The sequence below is a fragment of the Chelonia mydas genome, chromosome 3 (genome assembly GCF_015237465.2).
Source record: "Chelonia mydas isolate rCheMyd1 chromosome 3, rCheMyd1.pri.v2, whole genome shotgun sequence".
Classification (NCBI taxonomy): domain Eukaryota; kingdom Metazoa; phylum Chordata; order Testudines; family Cheloniidae; genus Chelonia; species Chelonia mydas.
In genome coordinates, this window is record NC_057851.1 from 110,322,719 (window position 1) to 110,338,400 (window position 15,682).

General features: G+C 45.3%; 1 protein-coding gene and 1 long non-coding RNA gene across 7 annotated transcripts in view; both read left to right on the top strand.

The window, feature by feature from the left end:
• The first annotated feature begins 3,401 nt into the window (after nt 1–3,401).
• LOC122465087 lies at nt 3,402–6,967 on the top strand. Its single transcript, XR_006289652.1, has 3 exons — nt 3,402–3,606; nt 4,406–4,491; nt 5,254–6,967. It is a non-coding gene; the product is annotated as an uncharacterized LOC122465087 (long non-coding RNA).
• Nucleotides 6,968–14,815: 7,848 nt separating this feature from the next.
• Nucleotides 14,816–15,682, top strand: part of PLEKHG1 (pleckstrin homology and RhoGEF domain containing G1) — a 215,788-nt gene continuing 214,921 nt past the window's right edge. For all 6 annotated transcript variants that reach the window (XM_043543149.1, XM_037894979.2, XM_037894978.2 and 3 more), the window contains exon 1: nt 14,816–15,681. The gene's annotated coding sequence lies outside the window, so the exon portion shown is untranslated. The remainder of the gene's footprint in view (nt 15,682) is intronic.

The following is a 15,682-nucleotide window of genomic DNA, read 5'->3' on the forward strand; positions in this document are numbered from 1 at the left end:
AATTAGTAAGATATCAGAAGGCAGGGAAGGAGGATTTGGACCTCAAGCCTGAGGAAGTGGTGCAGACCCACTCTCTTTCTTGCATCAATCATATCTTGTAGGTTTAGGGCAAGAAGGGTGTAGGAGAATTTAACCTGCAATTTCATGGGATAGTCAGTTCTCACAGTAAACTGGTAATCGTATCCAGTATAAATTGGGCACCCTTGCTGCCAAAATGTAATACCTCTTTGGAAATAGCAGATTAAAGACTCCAGAAGGCTACATTCTTGGAAGTGACTTGATTCTGAGCCTCTTGCATGTACAGTACACTGTCAGCCACTCACCAAACCAGTGGAATTCTGCTTGGAAAAAAACGATTAAAAATTATACAAAACGATCCCTAAGAAATAGCAGAAAATATCATCATTGTTCTACTTTCTTCCAGACTTCACACTCACTTAAAAATACTGAAGTTGTTTATGAACAAACAGGAAATGTTCTACTCAGACCACCAAGCATAAAGAGAGGTTTACATGGTGTTGGTATCATGATCCTTCTAAAAAAAAAATAAATCCAAAACTTTTTTTTTTAGAATCATTCCAACAATGACCCACACTCCCATGATACGGCTCTAAACTACACAAAAGGAACTAACAAGAAATACTATGCCAAACCTGCAACCATTAAATCTTTGGGTGTATTTTCCTTTCTCTCCCCCAGTCTAATGTCATTATCCCCCCATGTTCTGTCTTGTACTCAACTTCCTAGACTAAGTTTTTGCATCCTATATTTTTTCCATTTAAAATGCTATGCACACCTATTATGCTATATACAATTCTTAAATTATCAAAAGTATTTGTCTTTGCTGGAATGTAAAACTAGGACCCTAAGAATGAAAAGAGCTCCTATGTCACTTTAGCAAGAGAAAAAACTTCATTAGCAGTAGCAGTAGCAGGGCTCACATCTTCTTCCTGGGTATCCAGCTGCTAAACCATGAGATCACTGGAAGTTATCATTTGGCAAGTATCAGAGTAGCAGCCGTGTTAGTCTGTATTCGCAAAAAGAAAAGGAGTACTTGTGGCACCTTAGAGACTAACCAATTTATTTGAGCATAAGCTTTCGTGAGCTACAGCTCACTTCATCGGATGCATTCAGTGGAAAATACAGTGAGGAGATTTATATACACACAGAACATGAAAAAATGGGCCTGAGTGATCACTATAATGCCTGCAATTAGTCTTCGCCACTCCATGCCCCCTATACTAGCAGGAGGGTGGAGCAGCATAGGAGCCACTCTACTGGCTCCTATCCAGGACTAGAGAGTCACCCTATGCAGGCTAATCTCCCACGAATACCTATTCAACTTGAGGGTCATCTTGTGCTGGCAGCACAGCACAAAGAAGCCTGAATGCAGGGGGAGAATTTAGGTCTATTGGGGTATGTCTACACTGCAATTAAACATCCACAGCTGGCCGATTTCAGCTGATATGGGCTCATGGGGCTCAGGCTATGGGGCTGTTTAACTATGGTGTAGATGGTCAGGTGTGGGCTCAGTCCCGGTGCCTGAAGCTGAACATCTACACAGCAGTTAAACAGCCCCATAGCCCAAGCCCAGTGAGCTCAAGTCAGCTGACATGGGCCAGCCACGGGTGTTTAGTTGCAGTGTAGACATGCTCTTGGTGTCCACAGAAGCTAGCACTTTGGTAAATACACTGGAATTACACCAGCGATGACTCTGACTCAGTGAAGTCAGTGGAGTTTGGCCAGGATTTAATTTAGTCTATTACCTTTTTACCATGGTTCTTACTCCTTATTCACATAGTAGTTTAAAGCAATTAGTCTAATTATAATGGAAGATTACAGTTTATGAGGCACAGCTTGAAAGTACAAATCCACAAACTTTTCATTTAAATGGTAAAATTTCTTTGAATAGCTTAGATGAGCAAAGACAGACCTGTGGTTATATATTTTAACATGTTCCTTTTACATTACAATGGACCCCTATCATCAGGCTAATTGTTCTAAACTACCATGTGAGTAATCTGTATTAACAGCGATGAAAGGTAACTCATAATTGCATTTAAAAAAACACTGCATTTTCTTAAAATTTCAGGCTTGATCTCCTGCTAGTCTTCTTTATGTGTGGGACTCTCAACAAAGTCTATGGGAATATTCAGTGGGTAGCTGAATGATGCGGTGATAGGGGTGAACCGTATCATAGGGCACAGTTCTGAAGCCCTTAATAAGGCAAAATTCCAAATTAAGTCAATTAAAGGTTTTGGTTTTTCCCCTCTCAATAATGACTACAGGATACGGCCCATGAGTGCATGTAACTCAGCTCCTTTGTGTATATCGAGGCATATGTTGGATGATTCGTTATGGGCTAGATCAGGAGTGGGCAAACTTTTTGGCCTGAGGGCCATATCAGAGAATAGAAATTGTATGGCGGGCCATGAATGCTCACAAAATTGGGGTTGGGGTGTGGGAGGGGGTGAGGGCTCTGGTTGGGGGTACAGGCTCTGGGGTGGGGCTGGGGATGAGGAGTTTGGGGTGTAGGAGGGTGCTCTGGGCTGGGATCGAGGGGTTTGGAGAGTGGGAGGGGGATCAGGGCTGGGGCAGGGGGTTGGGGCTTGGGGAGAGGCTCAGGGGTGCAGGCTCCGAACAGTGCTTGCCACTGCTTCTGGGAGCCACTTGAGATATGTCCCTTTTCCAGCTCCTACACAGAGGTGTGACCAGGTGGCTCTGCACGCTGCCCCATCCGCAGGCACCACCCTTGCACCTCCCATTAGACTGCCGGAGGGAGCCATTGAAGCAGATAGGAGCTGGAGCGGGGCCATGCTGCGGCTTCTGGGAGCCGTGTGGAGCAGCCCCCAGCTAGAGTGCTGGAGCAGGACCATGCCACATGGTGCAGCCCCAGACCCAGCACCACGGCTGGAGCGCCGGAGCGGGACCATGCCGCGTGGTGTGGCCCCCGAGCCAGCACCCCGGCTGGAGCACCAAAGTGGGGCAAGCCCCAGACCCCACTCCCCAGTGGGAGCTCGCAGGCTGGCTTAAAACAGCTGGGCCATAGTTTGCCCACCCCTGGCCTAGATGGTCTAATGTGGCTGGAGAGGGGTGCATTCAAGAGTAAGTACTGCCTGTGAACTTGGGAAAGTGTCTGTATTATTATTATATATATGCTTCTGTTCAATTTCATATTCTTACCTACCTGAATGCATAGTCCAATCAAACGAGGTTGTTAAGGAACCCAGGAAGGGTAAAACAAGGACACAGATAAGATAGCCACTCAGGTATCTGCTTCAAAGGAGTTAAGATAACAGTGGCTGGGCTGGGCCATCATTGGGGAAAGAACCTATCCGGCTGGCACCATTCAGATTAGAATGTTTTTCTCTTCCCAAGGCTAGGGCTAAGATTAAAAGACCCCTGAGGGGTTAAAAAGATGCCCCCAGAAGAAAAGGAGGGGGAAAGCGATCAGCTCAGCAGGAAGCTGACCTGGATATAGACGCAGCATGCAGTAAGAATGACACGCAGACTTGAGAGACAGGGTCTGCAGCTGGCTAGAGAGAACAGAGGACACCAAGGCTAAGTCATATCTACCTAGGGGCTTGAGGAGAATGCCAAGCAGAGGTAAGACAATATAGGTATAGGTCATTTTGTTATTTTTAAGTTCTCTTCTCCCAGCTCTCTGTACCAAATCATATTTGGTTTTGCAGAAATTTCTTCTGTGTAACTGCATACTATTACTGACCACAGGACCTTGAAGGAGAACTCTGGCAGGGTCTAAGCCCAGTTGAACCTGCTTGGTAACATGGTTGGCAGCCAGGGAGAGGTAACCCAGAGATCCAGTCGGGGAATGATTAGATTGTGGGATCCCAGCCCAGAGAGAAGTAGAAGCGTGGGCCTGTCACTTGAAAGGGGTGCACTCAGGGGACTGGAAAAGGGTCTCAGAAGAGGCAACCTATCCAGGGATCATGACACCTGCCCCACCCGATTCATAACTGAGTTAGGGATTCTTGAATCATGGCTCAGGTACGGGGAGGGGGCGGAGGGAGAGAACACAGGTGGTATGTCCAATACCTGCCCACTGCGAGCAAGTGGGTGGAGAAGGGAAGTAGGGAGGGGAGGGAATGTGTGGAGCCATGGTTCTGCCTCTCCATATGTGCTGGGTAGCACAGCTGGTCAAGCATGAACCATAGAAATGTAGGGCTGGAACGGACCTCAAGAGTCCAGCCCCATGTGCTGAGGCAGGATTACATATATCTAGAGTCGAGACTATCCCTGAAAGGTGTTTGCCTAATCTGTTCTTAAATACCTCCAAGGACAGGGATTCTACAACGGCCTTAAGTAACCTGTTCCCATGAAGGGGGAAGCAAGCTACATCCTGGAAAGAGAAAGGGAATGAACTAATTTACCATTTACCCCCCAGATACCCTGCAATGGAGAGTAGCACAAGAGGAATTGTGATTTCCTGAGTAACAATTTTTTCCTGGAACTCTTTGTCAGGCAACACAGGTATGTGCTTTCCCCATCTGCGGGATTGAGTCTCTTCTAGACCAGCGTTTCTCAAATGTGGCCACCAAGGCCACATGTGGCCACCAAGGAGTTTTCCTGCGGCCATGACAGCCACCTAGGAAGAGATGGGGGAGGGGGCAAAGCAGCATCCCTTCCCTGCAGCCCTCTGCCCCCAGCTTCAGCTGTGGGACTCCAGGGTGGCGGGGCTTCAGGAGGGCTGGCCTTACTGGGTTCTGTGGTCCAGAGGCAAGGAGCAGGATGAGTGTGGGTTGCCAGGCTGCAGAAGGGAGCTTAGGGCAATGTTGGGGGGAGCAGTGGGGCCTGGGAGCAATAGGGAGCCTGGGGATGTTAGCAGGGACTAGAGTGATGGGGGGAGGATAGGGGGAGGCAGCAGGGGCCAGATGCACCAAAATAAACTGTACATGATTTTTATTATTGAGTCTGTAAGAGACACCCTACGTAAATCAATTACAATGATTTGGATGTGTATATGTGCATATTTGTTTGGTTTTCCTAAAGTTAGTTAAGTATTTTAGGAAAATTTGTCAGAGTGAGCACCAGCAAGAGTTGGTGGCTGCACTCTGAGGCCACCAAAATTTGTTATGAGACCCCATACCCATTCAAATTGATTATGCCATTGGAAAATGTATACTCTTGTGTAAGTTTTGTATAACTTTAACATGCTTGGTTTGATTTTTTTAAGCATGTGGATGGACATGTTTTCTGAAATGCCAGATGAAAAACTTTTTTTCCTCTCTGTAGAACAGAAGTATCCTGTGAAAAATACAGGAGTCTATTATCTACTGAGAAGTGGAACATAAAACAACAAGGAAGTGAAGAATCAAGGCTCCTGTAGAATTATAGACTTGGGCTGACAACAAAGTAGAGTGTCTGACCTTGATCTTACCATGGATTATTTGAACCTGAAGTTCATTTTATGAAATGTATAACAGGACTGACTGTGTTTCATTGTGGAACATGTATGTTTTTGTGACAGTTTCAAGCAATTCTGTATATTGAGAAGACATGAAATATTAATGAAAGCTTACACGTATAGAGAAATGGTCCGTGGCTAATAGTCTTAGGCCTTGATTCAGCAAAGTCTTAAGCATGTTTGTAATCTTACTCACATGAGTCTTGTAGTAATTTCAGCATGTTTAAACATTTTCAGGATTTTGACATAAGCCGGCGGTGATCACATTTTACATTTCATGCTCAAATTATTAATAAAATCAATCCAATTACATCAAGTGATCACAACTGGAACAAATGAAGAGTTGATAGTCTGCTTCTTAGAGGCCAGGATTTTCTTTGAAATGACTGTTGATGCTACTTGCATCTCTTGCCTTATTGCAGATCTCAGTGACTGATACAACAGACCAGAATTGTCAGACAAATCATTCAAGCAGTGCAATGAGACTCCAAAAACTTATAGTGCTAGATGAGGGATAAATATAGTTTTGGAATGTAGTTTGATGACTGTATATGCAAAAGTTCGGCAACTCCAGTCTACCTATCAACAATTATTTTATGAAAATATTGTTATTCACTTTGCCAATTTGGGAAAAAGGTAATGGTTTAATGTTTAATTAACCTAAAAGGACCAAAGGTGCAGTCATAGTTCCCTGCTGACATTTAAAGTTTGTGTATCCTAGAGCTAGGCATAGCCACTAAATATAAACAAAATTCTTAAATTTAAATGAAATAAAGCCCCTTTTGATGTCGAATTGCTCTTGACCAGCATATGACACTACAACCATCCTAAAGCAAAGACAACAGCCTCAACTCAGGAGAACATGAAGTACTTTTGTACTGGTGAATTAACATAAGGGCAATATTAATCTAAACAACTATTAATTTAATTTTGGAAATCTGAAACCTTTAAGGATTGATTTTGAAAATCTCCCTCTTTTTGTATAAAACTGAGCCCACAACTAATTGCAAATGCAAACACTAACATTTTGGCATCTAAATGTCTATGCCAACATATATTAATGGTAGTATTTGTACACACAATTAATTGCAGATATAATTATGGATACATAACTGTGCCTACAGCTATAGAAGACTTGTTGGTTTTTAAGCTTTGCCATTCAAACTTAATGTCTGAAATACAATTCTTGAAATACAAATCCAGGTTTTTATCCTGCAACCACCTATGCAAGTGCTTAACTTTATGCACCTGAACAGTTCCATTTAACTCCAAAACAATTAATAATGTGCACAAGTGTTACAGGACTGGGACCTTAATTATCTAAAGTGTGACCTGCAAACATTATAGTGTAATCTTTCTATATGAAGAGTCAATAGTTTAAAACATAACTAATCAATCAAAAATCAACTTTGGCCATGTCTTCCCAAGTCTTTAACTCAGTTTAACAAATGTGTTTTTATAAATATAGTTTAAAATTCAACTGTGGCTGAAAATGGCTTTAGTTTGTTTTCACTGAGTGTGGATAGCATCTATTTTTGTTGTAACTAAATTAATGAACTCAAGCATGAAGGCCAGATAGCCAAAACACAATGGAACTTGTTTCAACCACGGCCATGTTTTAAGACTGCTCCCGTACCGTTATCAAATTATTTTGAGAGTTCTTCATACGGCAACAATCTTAATATATTTTCCCAGGGCTATGGAATACTTTTCCACAAACTGTCAAAATACTGACACCTGCCTTTATCACAAATAAACTAATTTATTTGTTCCCTATGCTCAAACCTCACTCTACATTAACTTTTGCAATATTAAGTGTAGGTGTGGCTCCAAAAACCTGCTTAACAATTAGTCCTGCAAAGCAGATAAGTGTCCTCATGCCTGACAATGAATCTGTCTCAGAGGTGGAGTAGTTTACTTGGATGCTATGAAGAAAATACATCACAGGGTTTGTCAATGTACCGTGGTTGGTGAGTGACCACGTGTACACAACATCCGTTTTCCTAAGCCGCACCCTTACTCATGGAACAAATGCAGTTCTTTGTTTCTGCAGACATATTCCCCACCCCACCCCCGCAGCAGAATTGTGGTGCCTTTTTTCTTCTGCATTTTTGATGTATAGTGGTTTTCTGCTATCAAAAGATGGCACATTTCTAACTTGTGTGTGTACATTTATATTCATTTGGATCTCCTAAGAGCGTTTGTTCCACGGACCCTGATTCAGCAAAACACTGAAACATATGTTTATCTTTTGGCACAGCAAAGCTGAAGCAGGGTGAATTTATGTAATTGGTTTAAAGATAAGTGCATACCTATGACTAAGTCTACTTTAGAACCACTTTACCAGTACAGGAATACTAGATCAGTATTGACAAAAGAAATGTTATACAGAGATGCCACATCAGGGGAAGAGGAATCAAAGGGCCTCCTGCCCAGAAATTCTTCACTACCAATACTCAATGCTCTGAAAGTTTTGATAATAGTACCATGGATTGGCTTATTACAGAAAATGGTGGGTAAGGTTCTGTGGCCTGCAATATACAGGAGGTCAGATAAGATGGTCACAATGGTCTCTTCTGGCCTTAAAATCTATGAGTATATTATTACAGTGTGATTAGCTGAGGGATTCACAATTTATCCCATACATTCCACTTTTGGAAAATGTTGTATTGCTTGATTCTTACACCTCTGTAATTCTGTCTGCAGCAATGATCAGATTCTGTCAGCCACTTATCATCTGGAGAGAGTTGGTTACTTCAACAGAAGGTTAGATATTTTTGGTACAAGCTAACAGACACTGGAGTAATTCATATCCAGCACTTAGGAGGGAAACATCTCTTCTTGGAGTTTTCCCCTAATAGACGAAGTTCTGAGTCTGAAGAGAACTCCACATGGAATAGACCCAGTAATGCCTTCAATATAAATTTCCAGAAACTGTACAATTTCTTACTGCTCCAAAAGACATGGGATAATGTGCCTCTTTTGCCTGCATATATCTAGCACTGAGATGTATGTAGCATTATCATTCATTTTCATTTGGACTGAATATACCAAAAATTGTATGCAAATTAAAATGCACCAACAGTACTTTGGTACAAGGAATATAATTTTTTAAAGGATGACTTTTCTTTCCCCTATGGCAGAGAAAATTCCCTAATTCTACCTTCCAAAAAGAGACCAGAACATCCATTAGACATATTTTTCCTCATTTAGCAATGTGAAGGGCCAAATTATTTGGGACTGGAAATTGAATCCTTTTCTCCAAGCCTGAATTCAGGACATGGAGCAGCCATACAATGCAGGGATGTCTTGGCTACGGGGATCAGTATTGTGTGCAGACTCCCTCATCACATCCTGGCGGCCTCTCTCTGTACCAATCCCATGCTGCTGCAGTGAGAACGTCTGTAGACCAGAGCACCGTTCCATAGCACTAACTGCAGAGCGCAGCCTCTCTATGATCTGTCCTTCTCATGTGCACGAATAGTGACAGTTCAATAGGAAGAGGTGTGTGTATGGGTGGAGCAGGGACTACAAGTGTAACACTGTTATATAAAGAAATGTTGTTTATAGCAGTGGCTATCATTAAGGAAATTGCCTGGGGAGATTTACTTTTTTTTTTTTTCTGGGTTGAAAAGATGATGTATCTCCATTATGGGCTAAATGCAAAACTTTGTCTTCAAACAGAGCCAATGTTGATTTATAAGAAAATATTGGCCTTTCGACATATCAAATTCAATCCTCGTTTGAGACAATATATGCTACATGTAAGTTTTGGATGAGTTTTTAACACTTTAAAAATGGTGCATTAAGAGACCTGGACAAACCATTAGTTATTTTCAGGATTCTAGCAAGAACAGTTAAGATTAGGGTGAACATTGAAACTCACTAACTAGTCACATTACTGTTCTGTCTCTATATTTGAACATCCTAAATGTCTAAAATCACTCACATACCATATGCCATATATTTAGCATAAGCACAGGGAGAATCTGTAGCATTCCACAAAAATGAAAGACCTCTTCTTTTATGAGAATTAAGGGGTTTTGTTAGGGGGAGAATGTGAAATGTTGGTGGAAAGCGAGGAAATGCTACTGAATATATATATATTAAACTAAAAGGGTTTTTTAAATTAATTAGAAGAAAGAATAATTATAATATGCATTCACATTTTATTTGTGTTTTCTATTGCATTTATGTTCTCTGCTTTCTCACTTTTCTTACTTGAAACACACTGAAAGCAAATTGTTTTGCATGGACATGGTATGGGGGATCAACTTGCAGGATTGGAGCCTTAGGCCTTAATTAGGGAAGCCCCACCTTATTCAGGAAGGGTGCTTAAGCACATGCTTAAGGTTAAGCATTTGCTTACATGCTCTCTTGAATTTGGGTTTTATATACCACAGAGATGGAAATTGCAGAAGACACTGAGGGCTTGGCTGCACTTGTGAGTTACAGCGCAATAAAGGAGCCCCAGGCGCACTAGCTCACTACCCGTCCACAAGGGCAAGGCACATACAGCGCTCTGACTCCATGGCTACACTGCTGGTACTCCACTTCGGCGAGTGGAATAACATTTGCTGCGCCCCCACTGGAGCGCCGTGGTGCCAGTGTGGACGCTCTGGTCCTATAGTGTGCTCTGATCGGCTTCCAGAAGTGTCCCACAATGCCTGTGCTAGTCATCACTTTGAACTCTACTGCCCTGCCCTCAGGTAGCCAACCATCAGACCCGCCCTTTAAATTCTCTGGGAATTTTGAAAATCCCCTTCCTGTTTGCTCAGCCAGGCATGGAATGCTCTCAGCGAATCTTTCCAGGTGACCATTCCTCCAGGCACCAGGCGATCCCCAGTATGGAGCAATGGTGAGGTGCTGGACCTCATCAGTGTTTGCGGGGAGGAAGCTGTCCAGTCCCAGCTGCACTCCAGCCACAGGAATTACAATACCTTCGGGCAGATATCAAGGGACATGATGGAAAAGGGCCATGACCGGGATGCACTGCAGTGCAGATTAAACTGAAGGAGCTGCAGAATGCCTACCACAAAGCCCGCAAGACAAACAGCCACTCTGGTGCTGCCCCTGCGACCTACCGTTTCTACAAAGAGCTGGATGCGATACTTGGGGCTGACCCTACTTCCACTCCAAGTACCACCATGGGCACTTCAGAGGCCAGTTCAACAAGGTAGGAGGAGGAGGAAGAGGAGGAACAAAGCAGAAGCGAGGGTGCTGAGGCAGAGGAAGACACCCCGGAATCCCTAGATGCATGCGGCCAGGAGCTGTTCTCAAGCCAGGAGGAAGGTAGCCAGTCACGGTGGCTGGTGCTTGGGGAAGGACAGACACCAGATGAGGTTCCCAGTGAGTGGCATTTATTTTGGGAAGGAAGTTATTCGGTGCGGGCTCTTGGGGTAAGGCGGGTTAGGGCTGCATGCATGCCTAGATGCGGAATAGGGCGTTGATGTGCTCTCTCACATCGTGGTAATCGGCCTCAGCGATCTCTTCAAAGGTCTTCAGAGGTCTCATCCAGAACTTGGGCAATGCTCTTACGCAGGTTTCTCAGGAGAGCCACTGTGTTCCTTGTTCCAGTAAGGCTAACTTGTCCACATCACTGTGCCGTGAAGGGCGGGGGGACCATTGCTGCACACAGGCAAGCTGCATATGGACCAGGGCGGAATCCACATTGCGGTAGAAGACACTCCCTTGCTTCTCAGGTCACCCGCAGCAGCAAGATATCTTCCAGGAAGAACTCCTGTGGAAAATGTGGGGACAGTGTTCAGTATAGGGGCCCCCTGCTGCTGTTGGCTGTCCCCAGGGCACAGAAACCCAGAGGACAGTACAGCCATGAAACAATCCGTCATGCTTGACCCTGTGCTTACTCACGGTGGGTTACGTGCGCTCGCTTTGGGACAGACAAATTATGCTACTGTGTAAACTGTGCTTGCCCTTGAGTACAGGGGAATCATTGCTCTGTCTGCAGTGAACAATGCTGCCTCTGTTGTTGCATTTTGCCTTTACAGATGCAACCTTGAGATCTCAGCCGTCCATGTTATCACTGGCCGAAAGACTCCAAAGAATCAGAAAGAGGCCACGTAGAAGCAAGGAAGACGTTGCATGAAGTAATGCAGCATTCAAGTAATGAAAATCGAAAAGTGCAGGAGTGGTGGGACAGTGAAAGGAGGATCCAACAGCAGAATGAGGAGTGCCAGCACAAAAACGCGGTGCTCCGGCAGCAAAGCATGGATCGGCTGATAACCATAATGGAGCGCCAAGCAGACTTGATCCAGGTGCTTGTAGCCATGCAGGCAGAACACTACCGTGCGCGACCCCCTGCAGCCCTTGTCCCAAAACTCTTTCCTTTGTGCCCCCATGTCACCTCCAACCCACTTTCCCCAACATCCGGGTTCTTACCGCCACCAGCTGCCTCCAACACCTGTAGCTTCACCACCCAGCCCTGAAAACTATGTCCCTTACCCTCTGCACTCAACCCCCATCACCATGCAGTATAGCCATCCTGAAGTGCAGCACTCATTGCACAGCACTCCAGACAGGAAGGCTGAGTATGATAACAGGACATACGCAAATCTGTGATTGTACCATTCCCCACCCCACCTCCTTGTCCTTTCTGCTTACCAAGCAGTTGTGTTTCTTTTCAGTAAATTAATTTTCTTTTCAATAAATGGATTTTTTTGGCTTTGAAAACATTCTTTATTATTGCATAAAGTAAAAGATACCATAGGACAGGAAAGAAACAGGCACTGCTAGTCAGTGTAGCAAACACAGATTCCTACTAACATTGGAACCACGGCACTTCATTCCCATGCAGGGCACCAGACATTCCCGGTGGCTTTCAGCCTCAAATTGCTCCCTCAAGGCATCCCTAATCCTTGTAGCCCCATGCTGGACCCCTCTAATAGCCCTGCTCTCTGGCTGTTCAAATTCAGCCTCCAGCTGTTGAGCCTCCGAGTTCCATGCCTGAGTGAATCGTTCACCCTTCCCTTCACAAATGTTATGGAGGGTACAGCACATGGATATAACCGCGGGGATGCTATCATCGGCCTGGTCCAGCTTCCCATACAGAGAGCGCCAGCAGCCCTTTAAACGGCCAAAAGCACATTCCACAGTCATTCTGCACCGGCTCAGCCTGTTGTTGAACTGCTCCTTGCTGCTGTCAAGGCTCCCTGTATAGGGTTTCATGAGCCACGGCATTAAAGGGTAAGCGGGGTCTCCAAGGATCACAATGGGCATTTTGACTTCCCCTACGGTGATCTTCTGGTCTGGGAAAAAAGTTCTGGCTTGCAGCTTCCTGAACAGGCCAGTGTTCCGAAAGATGCGTGAATCATGCACCTTTCTGAGCCAGCCTGCGTTAATGTCAATGAAACGCCCACGGTGATCCACAAGCGCCTGGAGAACCATAGAGAAATACCCCTTCTGATTAATGTAGTCGGAAGCTAGGTGGGCTGGTGCCAGAATTGGAATATGTGTGCCATCTATTGCCCCTCCGCAGTTAGGGAAACCCATTTGTGCGAAGCCAGCCACAACGTCATGCACTACCCAGAGTCTTGGTTCTTCTGAGCAGGATGCGATTAATGGCCCTGCAAACTTGCATCAACACGATTCCAAAGGTCGACTTCCCCACTCCAAACTGGTTAGCAACCGATCGGTAGCTGTCTGGAGTTCCCAGCTTCCAGATTGCAACAGCCACCCACTTCTCCACCATCAGGGCAGCTCTCATTCTCATGTCCTTGTGCTGCAGGGCTTGGGCGAGCTCCTCACACAGTCCCATGAAAGTGGCTTTTCTCATCTGAAAGTTCTGCAGCCACTGCTCGTCATCCCAGACTTGCATGACGGTGTGATCCCACCACTCAGTGCTTGTTTCCCAAGCCCAAAAGCGGTGTTCCACGGTGGTAAGCATGTCTATGAATGCCACAAGCAAACTCGTGTGATATGCGTTACTCTAGTCAATATCATCATCGGAGCCCTCACTGTCACTTTGGATCATAAAGAATAACTTGACTGCCAAACGTGATGTGCTGGCGAGACTCATCAGCATACTCCTCAGCATTTTGGGCTCCATTCCCGCAGACCGAAAGGGAAGACAGAGTGCGCAGTACAAAAAACATTGAAAGATGGCGCCAAATGTGGACGGAAGCACAGGAATTGCTGGGATGCAAACCAATGCATCACGGGGCATTGGGACAGGACCCAGAATGCCCCGCACCCCCTGCCCCTTCCTACAAGCCACAGCGCCAGAATGGGAAGAGGTGCTCTGTGGGATAGCTGCCCATAATGCACTGCTCCCAATGCTGCTGCAAGTGCCGTAAATGTGGCCGCGCCAGTGCACTTGTTCCTGTCAGTGTGGACAGACTGCAGCGCTTTCCCTATTGCGCTCTCCGAAGGCGGGTTTAACTCAAAGCACTCTACATCTGCAAGTATAGCCATGCCCTAAGGCTATGGCTACACTACGGAGCTTTCAGCTGCACCGCTGTAGCGCGGCTAGTGCAGACACTCTAAGTAGCTGAGACTCCTGTTGATTTAGTTACTCTAGCCCCCCATTAGTGGTAATAGCTATGTTGGCGGGAGAAGCTCTCCCACCAACATAGCGCTGTCCACACTAGCACTTAGGTCACTGTAACTTACTTCAGTGTTTGAAAATATGAATCTTAAAAGCTGAAAAACCAGAAGCAAATAGAAATAAGACAAAGTGTATTATTATTTTTAAAAATCTCATGAATTTTAAGTCACTTGGGTTTTTGACCCCTTGATGGTGTCAAGGCTGAGAAATCGGATAGCAAAATTGACTAGCTAAGGGTTACAGAAAGTGAACCAGGCTAATATTCAAGTAGGCCACATAAGAAGTGAAACTGACTAATTATCCAAGCTGAGAGAGATACAAAGAGTAAACAAATAGCACAGGTGGAAAGTATATCACCCTTCAGCCTGAAAATTATTTACCTGCTATGTTTATAATAGCAAAGATGGTATAAATGGAAAATGATTAGAAGAAAAGAAATATCTCTATTTATTTCAGTTTAACAACTTTGTGCATTTGACTGCAATGGTGCATAGTCAGTTTTAATTTTTCTCTGTATGTTCAGTTAGAATATCCCGATGCAGGATCAGGGCCTGAGAGCTTGATCCCTTGCCTTCAGTGAGGCTGCTTGGCCACAGAGTCTCATCCTGATGCAGGATTGGGGCTTTATGTTACACTTTTGTTGGCAGTTTCCTCTGTTTAAGTGGATCTTTCATAAAGCAACACAAAACAAAAAAACATGTTTAAAATCAGGAAGATGTGATTGTAAAGCCACAAAACTGCCAAGGAAACTCAGGGGGCAGGTGTAGTATGCAAAGCCACTTTGAACTTTTTTTTTTAATTGACTAGATTTCAAGTTGACATTGTCCCTTTCCCTTGTTAATGGCCCAAACTAAATCACAAGAGACGCAATTACTTCATTAATCACCGTCTTATAATGTTTTAAAGGGACACGGTCTGGTCTATCATCTTGCAACGTCAAGGGGTGTGTCTCCACTCTCCAGTATGTGAGTTTCCTCTTGGGATGTAGACACTAGTAGCGTGATTTAAAGTGTAAGAAGGTAGTCACTCCCCCCATAGGGGGCGTTTAATAAAAAAAAAAAAGCCAAAAAAACCCCAAAAAACAAGGGAAAGGCTGTAAGTTTAGCCCAGGCTAGGAAGGAAGCCCCCGGAAAGTAGTGGAGTGCTTGCTCTTGCGTGTGTGAAAACAGTAGCTGAGGTTTTTTCCAGCGGGCTGTAATTTGACTGTTCTCTTTGGCTTCACTCCAGAGCCAAGTCCAAGTGGTTAATCTATCCATCCCCCCCTTCTCCCACCCGTGGGGGGAAGTCAGCTGCAGCCCGAGGCCGAGCCGAGCCGGGCCTCCCTCGGGAGGGGCTGAGCCTGCAGGCAGAGCTACGGCTGGAGGAGGGGAAGGGGGCGTTTTCCAAGCCGCCCCGGCCGCACGGGAGGAGCAGGAAGTTTGGAGACTTTAAGCTGCTGCCCTAGAGCCTGAGCGGAGCGGCAGGAGCCGCCAGAGGACTTGGCGCTGCGGAATGGGCACCTAGCGCCGGCGAGCCTCGACGCGACTGCGGGAGACCAGTGCTCACCGCCCCCCCCCCCCCCGGATTTAAACACTCAGGGGGTGTGCGGGGCTGGCTGGGGGACGCCTGTCAGGAGCCGCCGCCGGCATCCCGGGGAGAGCGAGCGCTTTGTCCTGCGGAGCAGGTTTCCTCCTCCACTGATGCAAACCCTCAGG